Below are 14,153 nucleotides of genomic sequence, written 5' to 3' on the forward strand. Positions count from 1 at the left end.
TGTACAGGTTTCTTCCCGTTTCGTCGATTTCGACCCGAAGTTTTTTTTTTCATTTCTGCGGACCAGCTACACTCATGTGCAGAGACACTCATATTTGTGTACAAATGCATCTGATTGGAAAATCAACTAATAAACATAAAGTTTAATCTATTATTTTATAGTTGAATACCTAAATTCAATAATACTAATTGTAGTTCAATCTATCATATTGATTCAATTTTGTTATTAAAGTTCAATTTACTATATTCATTGTTGATTGCGTAATGTCAAACAGTAGTTTATAGTTTAGTCTATGAAATTTAAGGTGAAATGCGAAAAAATCAACTACACTTTGATGAATGGTATAATTAGCTGAAATAATTGTAACAACAGTCGTCTTTTTTCTCCGTGGACGATGGATGGAACGCAGTGCTGTGGGCGGATTTCGGGTGAATTGTCGAGTTCATTCGAATCGCGCAGGGGGCTTCGACAAGGTGATGGTCTATCCTGCATGATGTTCAACGTGGCGCTAGAAGGTGTTATTCGAAGAGCGGTGGGCGAAATGCGGGGCACGATTTTCAACAGCTCCAGTCAACTTATCTGCTTTGCCGATGATATTGATATAGTCGGCAGATCATCTGCGGCGGTGGAGGAGATCTACCGCAAACTGAAACGCGAAGCAGGAAGGATTGGTTGATGATTAATACGTCCAAGACGAAGTACACGCTGTCCTGCGGTTTCGAGACCGACCGAACCTGCTTGTCCAGCAATAATAAGGTCACAGTCGACGACGACGAGCTGGAGATAGTCGAAGACTTTGTCTATCTCGTCTCACAGGTGACGGCAGACAATGACACCAGCCGTGAGATCCGGTGGCGAATTATCTGCGGAAGTCGTGCCTACTATGGATTCCACAAGCAACTGCGGTCGAGAAGACTTAGCCCTCGCACGAAGTGTAACCTGTATATGACGCTCATTAGACCGGTTTTCCTCTACGGGTACGAGACATGGATATTGCTCGAGGAGGACCTGCGTACACTCGGAGTATTCGAGTGACGAGTGCTACGAACCATTTTTGGCAGCATACAGGAGAACGGAGTGTGAAGGCAAAGGATGAACCACGAGCTCGCGCGACTCTACGGCGAACCCAGTATTCAGAAGGTGGTGAAAGCTGGCCGGATACGCTGGGCGGGACATGTTGCGAGAATGCCGGACGACTGTCCTGCAAAACAGGTGTTCGCTACGAATCCGGTAGGAACAAGACGAGCGGGGGAGCAACGAGCGAGGTGGTTAGACCAAGTGGAGCATGATCTGACGAACGTGGGGTGTCCGAGAAATTGGAGAACGGTTGTCATGGACCGAGTGAATTTTAGGAATTATGTTCGTCAAGTTATGTCGTAAGACGGAATACTATGTAAATAAAATAAAAAATAAATAGATACTAAATTTGAAATATTTGAGGTTGTGGATTCTTACTAGCCATTCAAGAGAGACCAATCAGGGCAGAGACCATGCTAGCCAGAAGGTACCACCGAAGGTCAAATCCGGAAATTTTCGTGAATCGAGAGAGTGACTCTCGATGCCGTCACGAGCCATGCTGCGGTTTGCTAGCGTGAGCTCACGTTCGACGGCAGGGAGAAGTCCCAGGATCCGCAACCGGAATAGTTCAGCGCTATGGTTTGAAGGATGGCTCTGGAAAGTTACCTTAATGCTTTGGCTACGTGAGCTGATCCTGACCTGCTCGAAGACTGTCCTCCAGTTTTGGAGGAGGTGGTTTGGGCGACGGTAAGTCGCACGCGAATTCAACCTTCCCTTTCGACCGATTTTTGCCGAGAGATCGTTTGAAGATTCTCAGAGTCATCAGAATTCAGCGTTGAGGGCTAAAAGAGGTTGTTCTTCTGGGGTTATCGCACCACTCGCAAGCTGAGGCTCTTTAACAGCCCCCAGAAGCAACGCAAAATTCGATTCGTTGTCGATTCTGGTGACAAGCAACTCATGGTTCAAGATCAGAGCCTAATGTTTGATGTCAGAACTCTGGCAGAGACTTTCGTAATCACCACAGCAAAGACTGGCGAATGTCCGAGAGCCAAGAAAAGTGGAACAATGCAATTGAACAGTATGGTTGGGAAGTCTACTGTCCCAATTATACCGTACAATGTACTTGTGATTCCAGAGCTCGACGTAAACCTTCTGTTGTGATATAAAAAGATGTAATACCATTTTGTATCGGAAACTGATATTATAATCATCTTTATTCTCGCCAAGTCTTATTATCAAGTAAGGTTACAGTAGTGATTGATATGTCGGATTATTCATCCGTTAAATTCGCAACACTTTTCTAATGATTTCCTAACTGTTCACTTGGCATCTATTCCAGTGAAAACTACAAATTCACGCTTCGTTGATACTTAGAACAATAGCGAATTGACGTTCTCTCTCACTTGCGCCTCTCTGTTATTGTTTACATTTGCCACGCGGTTCGTCAGTCTATATTAATCACTGCGGAGTAAACACGTTCGATCAATTCGCACGTTCAGTTACTCGAACAGCTTGCGATGCTGTGTCTTGGGAAGCCCCTTGTTGAATGCATCGGCCGGTTGGTCCTTCGAACGGATGTGATCGATGTGGACCTTCCGAAGCTTAACCAGCTCTTGAATGAACATATATTTCAGGTCCGAATGCTTCATCCGTTGATGACTCCTAGGTTCTTCTGTGAATTGAATACAAGGGATGTTGTCTTCCACAATTAGAAAAGAGTCGGTGTTAACCACACTTAGCTCGCCAAGGAGGTTTGTTAACCACATTCCTTCCTTGGTTGCCACCCAGAGTGAAACGAGTTCAGCTTCTGTAGATGACAGACTAGCCGTCTGTTGACGTTTCGTTGACCACGAAATCAGATTACCTTGAATAGATGACCAGAAATAAACTTTCAGTCATCGACATCGTTTGCAAAGTAGTCATCGGCATATCCACGTCATACAGAGTTCTCTACCCCCTTAGTGTAGACCAGCTTTGTCTCCGTAGTACCACGCAGATATCGTAGAATCCGCTTAAGTCCCGCCCAATGCGCATCGGAGGCGTGATAATCTCTTGAAAAATCCATTCCCAAGAAATGATTAACTTCTTTAAGATCTTTCATTTGGAATTACCTTCCAGGTTCGGTTTTAATCCAGACCAGGTTAGCCACCTTCGCCAAAGATAATAATATCGTCAACATAGAGAACTAGGGTTAGCCCGAGATTAATAGACGCATCAGTCACTTTTCAGCGGAATGAAAACGATTTCTTTACAACTTCGTCGAATCGCTGATTCCGTGACCACAAGCTTTTCTGCAGTTTCACGAGTTGTGAGTTGCCAATTTCGGAAGTCTTTTCCTCCAATTGACCATTGAGAAAGGCTGTTTTTACGTCCATCTGGTGAAAGGTTCATCCAGACTGATTAGCTAAGGACAAGATTGTACGAACGCTCTCCATTTTGACAACGGGCGCAAACGTTTCATCTTAGTCATAATCAGGTCGCAACCTTTCGCTACTTCTCTTGCTTTGTATCTTCCGTCATCCTCAATCGAGAATACCCATTTCGATGAGATCGATTTTCGTTCTTTGGGTATGCGCTCGACCGTATTCCAGGTCTTATTTTCGTATAGTGCTCTCAATTTCTTCGTCTTCAACTGATCGACAGTTTGTGGAACATCGCTATTGTCTGTTGCTATCTTGGCAGTGTAAAATTCTGGCGCCCTTCTATCATGCATACAACGTCTGATCGGCGAACTACAAACGGGAATCCGTTGTAACCCAACCTCCCCTTCGCCGTCAGTGTGACTGTCAAGATCTTATGCGCTATCATAATCAGATTCATCAACGTTACTCGCGTGATGTTCTTCAATTGAATCTTCATTGTCAACCAAGATGACTTCGGGCTCGTCTTCAACATTCTCGTTACCCACGAGATGCTCATTTTTGTTACCCACGAAGTTCACAGACGCTTCTGAACTTTTTGCTGTAGATTTGGATTCTATTGCTGGCGTATTTTGGCTAGCTGGTTGCGAAATTGAAGAATGAAGAAGATCATTTCGGCGATCTAGCAATTCTTGCTTATTAATGATTACGCTACGGTATATCGTTACTGTACGCGAGAACTTGTTGTATAACCTGTTCTATAACTCTTTAGGTACTAGAGCATATGCGTTGCAGCCAAAAATGCGTAGATTGCTCAAGTCGGGCTTGAGACCATAATAAGACTGCTGGAAAACGCCAAGATGAAGAGCGTTTGGACCGTCTTGGCGTTGGCTAACGAATATGACATGGTAGTTCATCAGATGGACCCCAAAACTGCATTCCTGAACGGAAATATAGAAGAAGTGTAAGTACTGCTTTGAAGAGTGATTGCTGCATTTACTTTACCAATCCTGCAACCGAGGATTCACTCTCATCCTGTAAGTGGATGACATCCTGATTACCGGAAAAGACGTTTCAGAGATTACCTGGATCAAGACCGAGCTTGGAAGGCTATCCAGATAAACGATCTCCTGAAGATCAAGACTTTCTTGGGAATGACCATCAAACAAGACTTCACCAAGAAGGGTATCATCGAGATTTCGCAATCAGGATATGTCGAGAAGGTTCAGCAGCTGTTCGGTATGGCCGATTGCAAACCCGTAATCACACCGCTTGACCACCGAACTACCGTTCAAAGAATTGATCGGTTGTCTACAATATCTGGTGACATCTTCGAGACCAGATATCTGTGCTGTGGTTAGAGTACTGGGCAAATTCCAGGCCTGCTCAGTGGATAGGCATTGGCAAGGCCTGAAACGTATTCTGCGAAACCATCAAGGTACGATCGATACGGTGTTGTTCCTGAGGAAATGCACAGATTTTTTTCATTCCGCTGAACATGACTGTGAGGTTTCACAGATTGAATTCGAAAACTTGTGTAGTAATTTAAGTCTTCCTAGGTCAAATTTGAATCCAGCATCCCCTATCAGGACAGTGTTCGATGCTGTTGGGCCAACAACAGCAGCACACTCTCTCCTCGGTTATGGTTTAGTTAGGCTAACCAATAGTGGGATCATTTAACAGCAGTAGCGGTCAGCAAAATATCGACTGGATGCCGCCTTGGGGGAGGGGCCAAGGTGGATTCAACGGGGTTGCTGAAGGGAGAGGCCGAATGAACACCGCCTTGATTGAATGGAGCTGCGGCTTGATTGAATCGATGTTGCTGGACTCTGGGTCGGGTGCTGATGAATCAGTCTATGTTTTCGTGTGTGTTACTGTTTGTGTTTGTGTGTTTGTTTGAGCCAGAGTGTTCCGAACTGACTCGGCACTTGCGGTTCCGCTGATGTTGTGGATGGATAGTGATGGCTTTTCCTCCTAGATCTGGGGAAAATCGGAAGTTGGAAGTCGGAAATGGCAAGCAAGCAAGTGGCGAAGAAACGGGAGGTAATTATTTATTTTCACATAAATATACATTTTAGCAATATATTTTTATTCCGGCTCGCTACACTCATCAATTTAATTGAAAATAATGCACATATTTTCCGTCACCGGGCAGCGAGCCTTTAAATTGTGTGCGCATACACTTTAGGCCGCGACACACGGCTTTTAACGTACAAAGACACTTACATAATCGCCTGTGTTGGATTGATGTGTTGTTGTAAAACGCTGTCCGGAGATTGATTCATTCTTTGTTATTAATTAAATATCGATTTTTTTTAATTATAACCTGTTTTTTTTCTCTTGCAACCCTCCCGAATCACCACCTCCTCTCAATTGTTTGGCCATCATTCGACTCAAAGCGGCTGGAAGTATGTAGGTTGCAAATATTTGTAATAAAATATTCATTATATTTCTGTAACCTCAACCAGTTTGGGCAGCATTAATTATAATTGATATTGATGGATGCTGCAACGACGACACCGAGCCATTATCTTCATCAGTTGTTGGAACTTGGTTGAAAGTGTTCAATGTTCATTTTTTTTTAAGCTATCTCAATAACAAATTAACCTTCATTCAAAATTTTCCTTAAAAATTACGATTGAGAGTGAATTTTAAAAACACCACCACGATAATTCTAAGAAGTTGAAATTTGTTTTCAAAAGTAACAAAAATCAAGTGATTTAAATGATATGAAAAGAATCAAATATAAGAGGGACTAAACAAGGAAAGTGGATGTGATTCGATTCCTTCTAAGTCAGCTTCTCTTAAGGAAAACAAGACATTTTAAAATTTAACCATTTTGTTACTCTGTCATTTTCGTCAATTTATCCATTTTTGACAAATCTCTCCATTCAGTCGTTTTTTTTCTATTTTGTCTTTTTTGTCTTTTTTATCTTTTTTGTCTTTTTTGTCTTTTTTGTCTTTTTTGTCTTTTTTGTCTTTTTTGTCTTTTTTGTCTTTTTTGTCTTTTTTGTCTTTTTTGTCTTTTTTGTCTTTTTTGTCTTTTTTGTCTTTTTTGTCTTTTTTGTCTTTTTTGTCTTTTTTGTCTTTTTTGTCTTTTTTGTCTTTTTTGTCTTTTTTGTCTTTTTTGTCTTTTTTGTCTTTTTTGTCTTTTTTGTCTTTTTTGTCTTTTTTGTCTTTTTTGTCTTTTTTGTCTTTTTTGTCTTTTTTTGTCTTTTTTGTCTTTTTTGTCTTTTTTGTCTTTTTTTTCTTTTTTTTCTTTTTTGTCTTTGTTGTCTTTTTTTTGTTTTTTGTTTTTTTTTTGTCTTTTTTGTCTTTTTTGTCTTTTTTGTCTTTTTTGTCTTTTTTGTCTTTTTTGTCTTTTTTGTCTTTTTTGTCTTTTTTGTCTTTTTTGTCTTTTTTGTCTTTTTTGTCTTTTTTGTCTTTTTTGTCTTTTTTGTCTTTTTTGTCTTTTTTGTCTTTTTTGTCTTTTTTGTCTTTTTTGTCTTTTTTGTCTTTTTTGTCTTTTTTGTCTTTTTTGTCTTTTTTGTCTTTTTTGTCTTTTTTGTCTTTTTTGTCTTTTTTGTCTTTTTTGTCTTTTTTGTCTTTTTTGTCTTTTTTGTCTTTTTTGTCTTTTTTGTCTTTTTTGTCTTTTTTGTCTTTTTTGTCTTTTTTGTCTTTTTTGTCTTTTTTGTCTTTTTTGTCTTTTTTGTCTTTTTTGTCTTTTTTGTCTTTTTTGTCTTTTTTGTCTTTTTTGTCTTTTTTGTCTTTTTTGTCTTTTTTGTCTTTTTTGTCTTTTTTGTCTTTTTTGTCTTTTTTGTCTTTTTTGTCTTTTTTGTCTTTTTTGTCTTTTTTGTCTTTTTTGTCTTTTTTGTCTTTTTTGTCTTTTTTGTCTTTTTTGTCTTTTTTGCCTTTTTTGTCTTTTTTGTCTTTTTTGTCTTTTTTGTCTTTTTTGTCTTTTTTGTCTTTTTTGTCTTTTTTGTCTTTTTTGTCTTTTTTGTCTTTTTTGTCTTTTTTGTCTTTTTTGTCTTTTTTGTCTTTTTTGTCTTTTTTGTCTTTTTTGTCTTTTTTGTCTTTTTTGTCTTTTTTGTCTTTTTTGTCTTTTTTGTCTTTTTTGTCTTTTTTGTCTTTTTTGTCTTTTTTGTCTTTTTTGTCTTTTTTGTCTTTTTTGTCTTTTTTGTCTTTTTTGTCTTTTTTGTCTTTTTTGTCTTTTTTGTCTTTTTTGTCTTTTTTGTCTTTTTTGTCTTTTTTGTCTTTTTTGTCTTTTTTGTCTTTTTTGTCTTTTTTGTCTTTTTTGTCTTTTTTGTCTTTTTTGTCTTTTTTGTCTTTTTTATCATTTTTGTCTTTTTTGTCTTTTTTGTCATTTTTGTCATTTTTGTCATTTTTGCCAATTTTGTCATTTTTGTCATTTTTGCCATTTTTGCCATTTTTGTCATGTTTGTCATTTCTGTCATTTTTGTCATTTTTGTCATTTTTGTCATTTTTGTCATTTTTGTTATTTTTGTCATTTTTGTCATTTTTGTCATTTTTGTCATTTTTGTCATTTTTGTCATTTTTGTCATTTTTGTCATTTTTGTCATTTTTGTCATTTTTGTCATTTTTGTCATTTTTGTCATTTTTGTCATTTTTGTCATTTTTGTCATTTTTGTCATTTTTGTCATTTTTGTCATTTTTTTCATTTTTGTCATTTTTGTCATTTTTGTCATTTTTGTCATTTTTGTAATTTTTGTAATTTTTGTAATTTTTGTCATTTTTGTAATTTTTGTCATTTTTGTCATCTTTGTCATTTTGACATTTTTGTCATTTTTGTCATTTTTGTCATTTTTGTCATTTTTGTCATTTTTGTCATTTTTGTCATTTTTGTCATTTTTGTCATTTTTGTCATTTTTGTCATTTTTGTCATTTTTGTCATTTTTGTCATTTTTGTCATTTTTGTCATTTTTGTCATTTTTGTCATTTTTGTCATTTTTGTCATTTTTGTCATTTTTGTCATTTTTGTCATTTTTGTCATTTTTGTCATTTTTGTCATTTTTGTCATTTTTGTCATTTTTGTCATTTTTGTCATTTTTGTCATTTTTTTCATTTTTGTCATTTTTGTCATTTTTGTCATTTCTGTCATTTTTGCCATTTTTGTCATTTTTGTCATTTTTGCCATTTTTGCCATTTTTGCCATTTTTGTCATGTTTGTCATGTTTGTCATTTTTGTCATTTTTGTCATTTTTGTCATTTTTGTCATTTTTGTCATTTTTGTCATTTTTTTCATTTTTGTCATTTTTGTCATTTTTGTCATTTTTGTCATTTTTGTCATTTTTGTCATTTTTGTCATTTTTGTCATTTTTGTCATTTTTTGTCATTTTTTGTCATTTTTGTCATTTTTGTCATTTTTGTCATTTTTGTCATTTTTGTCATTTTTGTCATTTTTGTCATTTTTGTCATTTTTGTCATTTTTGTCATTTTTTGTCATTTTTTGTCATTTTTGTCATTTTTGTCATTTTTGTCATTTTTTTCATTTTTGTCATTTTTGTCATTTTTGTCATTTATTTTAGACCGAAAAATAAATTTTCGAGACCCTAAGTGTCTTCGAAATTGAAAAACATTTGAAATCTCACACAATCCAATATTCAAGTAGTTAAATACCAATAACTTTCTTTAAATTTAGTAAAATGATGTACAAAAAATTGGAAGTTATCGGTTTTCCAGCATATTCTCAAGCTTTGGAATGTAAAAACTTCATAATAAATAGGACTTTATACAGAAAATCGATAAACAACATGAATGAAAAACACTTGACCATGAACCTGGGAAAAGGAACCACTCGAGTGTATCCTGCACTAAATAGTACCAACTCTCCAATTTTCTTTCCGAGTTCAGGCAGCAATCAAATGAAATCGCAAGTGGTATCACGGATGGTTGAAAAATTCTTGTTTTCCAACTTGTCCGAGCCACCCCATCCCACTTTCCAGGGTTCGAATTTGAGACGAATCGCCTTCCTCACCCTTATGAATTTATCAGCCTTGAAAAAAAAAGATTCCTAGGGAGATCAAATCAAACAAATCAATAAATTACTAACTTTCCTTCGGCGACTCCCCCCGACTCTTCTTCTTTGCCGGTTGATTTTCCGACCCGATTGGAAAAAGCGAATTTGGTTCGATTTAACAAATGACTGTGTTTTTTTCTGCTTTCCCTTTTTTCCGTTGGCTCTCGATCAATCCTACAATATGGGTTATTTGCCATCCTGAGGAGGAGGAATGGTTTCGGAGGGAAATTGGTCGGCTAGACGTTGTTGGCCAATTCTTTAGATTCGAGCGATTTTTTTCTTCTCATCCTCCACATCAGACTTCAAATGATATGTCCTACAGCTGGGTGTTTGTGGAAAAGTTTTTATTTTGGCCCCCTTTTATTCCGAGGAGTGGAAAAACCAAATGGACCATATAAAAAGGGATGACAGTTTGCCGAACGGAAAGTATTTATGCATGTAATTGAATATAATTCTTCCAAAATTAGTTTCGGTTTACAAGTTTGGGGATGAAATGGTAGTGGTTGAATTGATGTTCTTGGGGATTTATTGATCAATGTTTTCTTTCTTCCGATTAAATTGGCTTGTTGAGCGAAGTTTGTCTCAGATGTTTATACCATGTCTAGAGTTTCTTTTCATTTCAAGAAATCAAATAAACTATATTAAAAAATATTCCCTTGCTCAAAACGTTGTATCTGTTAGTTTTTTCAGAGCAAACTATAAATAATCTTCCAACTTTAAGATGTCTTTAAAAACAAACCTTCTCCTACGGATGAAAGCCAAACAATTTCACACCAAAAACCCAGAAATGATTTAGGTCCGTTCTCATCACTTGTATTGTCATAAATTATGCTATCAAATTCTCACTCACCATTCTCGACCATTTCGTTCCCTGTTCGAATTTTTGCTGCAAAAAAACTCTCGTAGACCAAGTTGTTTTCATTTCACCAACCGACCAAACTCTTCAATACATCCGAGAAACAATCTGCAAGGTTCGATGGAGAAATTTTTCATCTTTTCGACAACATTTGTTACCAAAACCAGCCAAAACAGAAGCACCAGAAATATCGAAAGGAGAGCGTCGCCATTTGGCTCATTGCTCATACGTAAGGGTAAGTCAAAAACACAACACCCGCTGGCGCTTAGCTGTTGTCCGGGTTGTTCCAGTTCCGTCATATCCTACTGGAGGGGCACCCTCTTTCTTCGTCCGGCATTTTCTGGAACAAACCGATATCATAAACTTTGATTTATGAAGTCGCAGAGAACCCTTCTCCACCTTTTTTTTTCCAGCCGATACCTAGGGTGAAAATTGGAAGGAGGTCTAAACGATGAAATATATCTTGGGCCAAACCGACGACAACCGTCCTTTCGTCCGTCGACGTCTTGCAAGCCCCAAATTCCGGTCGGTGCTCGCCCAAACTGCCGGGGGTGAACTCTTTCGTCGTTTGTCATACGCAATACCCGGATCCAAGTTCTTCATCTTTTTCGGGTTAGGAGACAAGTGAACACCACTCACTATAACCTCCCCCTCAAGAAAAAAAAAACAAAATTTGGGAAATTTCTTGAACTCAAGTAACCTGAAGAACTCTTGAAAGCGTGGAGAGCAGTTAAGGTTTCCTCTATACCCTATTAAAGGGTGATACGTTCAAAATTTGGTCAAGGGAAAAGGCGTGTAAATCGGTGAAATCGTTTATTCAAAAATTCAAATTAAATTTCCTTTTCAAGTTTAATTACTATTAAATTCAGGAAAAACATTCAGTTAGGCTTCCGCTTTTCCAAATCTGAATTACCGGGCCTTACGCTTAACCCCTGCCATCAGATTTTGTACAGCCACCTTGTCCACCTTCTTCGCCGCAGAAAGCTAGTTAGCCTTGAACTGCTGCTCGTCCTTTGCAATTTTTAGGTCTTCCATGCTTGGCATCGCTCCTCAGATTAGCCCGTTCAGAGTAAGAGCGTGTATTTTTTTCGCTGTGCTCTTCCCAAACGGAGAATCTGTAAAAATGCTCAGTTACCTCCAGAGCGACCAAGCGTCCACCCAAGTGTGGGCCAGAGAAGCAAGCAAACTGATGAAGTGCGTTCTCAGTGCAGATAAATTCGTTCGCACTCGGGCGAAAGAGACGCTTACCAGAAAACTCGGTTTGTCTTCATCGGTTGCGTCTGGATCGATGTTTCGAAGTGCGTCGGAATTTACAATGCAGAACATAAATCTAACGGAACTAAATTAATAACACCAATGGTAGTCAAGATAGAATGCTGGTGTCTTCGACAACATTGCTCTGTATAATATAGCGCATATTTTGATATGAAAAATAAAGTTTAGAGGTCCACCGATAGCGTGATATAAATCATAACTTTCTTGTTAAGCATTTTAGAGCTTAAGTTTTTTCTACAAAGTTATTTATCTCAATAAAATACACAACTTTGTTTAACATGTCAAAGTTCTACAATCTTTACCCAAGGAGATACGGTTAAATTAAAAAAAAAATACTTGAAAAATGCTTTTCTAAAAGTTATTGTTATTATCGCGCTATTTTTGAATCTCTCGACTTTAAATTTTATAAAACACCTATCTGGTCATTCCTAAGCGAGTTCCTCTAGATTGATGTTCTGCACCAGGATCAATGATTAGCTACGAAAGCTTTCTTCGGTCGAAAAATATCAAAAACGTAGCGGTAAAGGAAGATAAATCCTAAATTTTTAAGATTTGTGAAAGTTTTGCATTTTATTACTAAAATTTGTTCCAGATCCCTGCATAATTACGGTTTGTTTAATAGACAAAGATTTTTGGATAATTTTAGTAAATGTTACTTTGCGAATCGCTGCTTTTGTAAATTAATGCTACCCACGTACGATTTTAAAGTACATAAACCTAAGTATACAGCAATTAGCGGATGCCCGGATATTGTGAAAAAACTACTTGGATTTTGCCCTGATTATTTGGAAAATGAAACAAGAAAATCGAATTCAGTTTAAAATTGTTTGTTGAAAATTGGATTTGTGAAAGTTTGTTTCATAAAAAATCAAACCAAAACTTTCCTTCGTATGCTTTAAACTTAAATTTAACACTGCTGATGTGTTGCGACAAAAAAATTTAAGTCGTTTTTCTTCACTAGATAAATGTCTGGAATTTCCTCAGATTTTGACGGATATTGCTCAGTTTTTGGAATGGAAAATTTCAGATTATTGACCCGGTATTCCCCATGTTTTTCAAATAACTTGCCAGGAAGTGCCCTACCCGGCTACCTACAAAAATAGTTCATACCTAAACCTACATTGGACCTCTTCGACTGATGCTCTGTTCCGCTCTGCATAACGGCTTTTCTGAAGAAAACATTCCTGCATTGAAATCTTTCTGGCTTGATACACTGAGCTACTCAGCAGCGTCGCTAGAGCACAATTTTCTAGCCAGCTCCTTCTCTTTTCTTTAGAGCGAGCGACGTCCACCCGACCGTCAGAGCAACCGCATTCGGGCGCACTCGGCAAAAAGATAAGTGAACGTTGATCGGCTGAGCAGTGCACTCGGGAACCGAAATGATAAAAGTGTAATTCGTTCTCTGCTCTGTTCTGTTTGCGAGGTGTTGGACAAGCATGAGGTCTTCTTTAGTTTCCGCTTGACAATAGCCCAGTATTTCTCAATTGGGCGGAGCTCTGGCGTGTTGGGAGGGTTCTTTTCCATGGGAACCACCTGCACGTTGTTGGCGGCGTACTACTCCATGGCCTTTTAACGTAATGGCAAGATGCCAAATCCGGCCAAAACAGTACGGAACAACCGTATTTCTTCAGGAAAAGCAGTGGACGTTTATTCAAACACTCTTTCACCTAAACTTCTTAGTTCACAGTCCCAGAAATTATAAAAATGCTGCTATTCAAGCCACAGGTACAGATGGCTTGCCAAACCAGATATTTCTTCGCGAACTTTGACAGTTTCATGTGCTTGAAAATGTCTGCTACCTTTCCCCTTCCTTTTGCCGTATAAAACTCCTGTCCCGGAAGCTGCTTGTAGTCGGCTTTGACGTCGGTTTCGTCGTCCATTACCACGCAGTCAAACTTCGTCAGCATCGGCGTGTACAGCCTCCGGGATCGCGTTTTGGCCGTCGTATTATGTTTATCATCACGATTTGGAGTCACTACCTTCTTGTAAGTCGATAGTCCGGCTCGTTTTTTGGCTCGATGCACGGTTGTAGACGATACACCCAGCTTATTTGCGGCATCTCGGAGAGAGAGGTTAGGGTTTCGCTTGAAACTACCGACAACTCTTTTTGTCGTTTCAGGGGCTTCCGGTTTTCGATTTCCCCCAACGTTCCCCAAACACTTTAATTACATTCGTAACGGTTGAGTTGGCAACTTTCAGCGATTTTGCCAGCTTTGCGTGCGAGTAGCTCGGATTTTCGCGATGCGCGAGCAAAATTTTGATACGCTGCTCTTCTTCCTTGGGCGGATTTTCCAAATTTTCAAAATTCAGTCAATAAGATGGATCGTAAAAATTTGATGAAAAAACGTTTATTTTGAGAAACAGAGTGGAAGAGGGGGGGAGGGTTTACAGTTGTAAATAAAACATGTATTTTGAAGGATTGTAATTTGAAAAATTTGAAATTAGAGATAAATAGTGAAAACTTTAAGTAAATTTTCTCAATAAACTTATTTTGATATCCTTTTATAAAACCTCATCAAAATTTTGATGATTTTCATTTGCAACAATTCCAAAACAATTATTTGAGAAAAGTGTTCGTTAATAATTGCTCTGAATAAAAAACTGAATATAATTGTTTTTCTGAGGTATA

Source organism: Uranotaenia lowii, chromosome 1 (genome assembly GCF_029784155.1).
Source record: "Uranotaenia lowii strain MFRU-FL chromosome 1, ASM2978415v1, whole genome shotgun sequence".
In the NCBI taxonomy this organism is placed as follows: Eukaryota; Metazoa; Arthropoda; class Insecta; order Diptera; family Culicidae; genus Uranotaenia; species Uranotaenia lowii.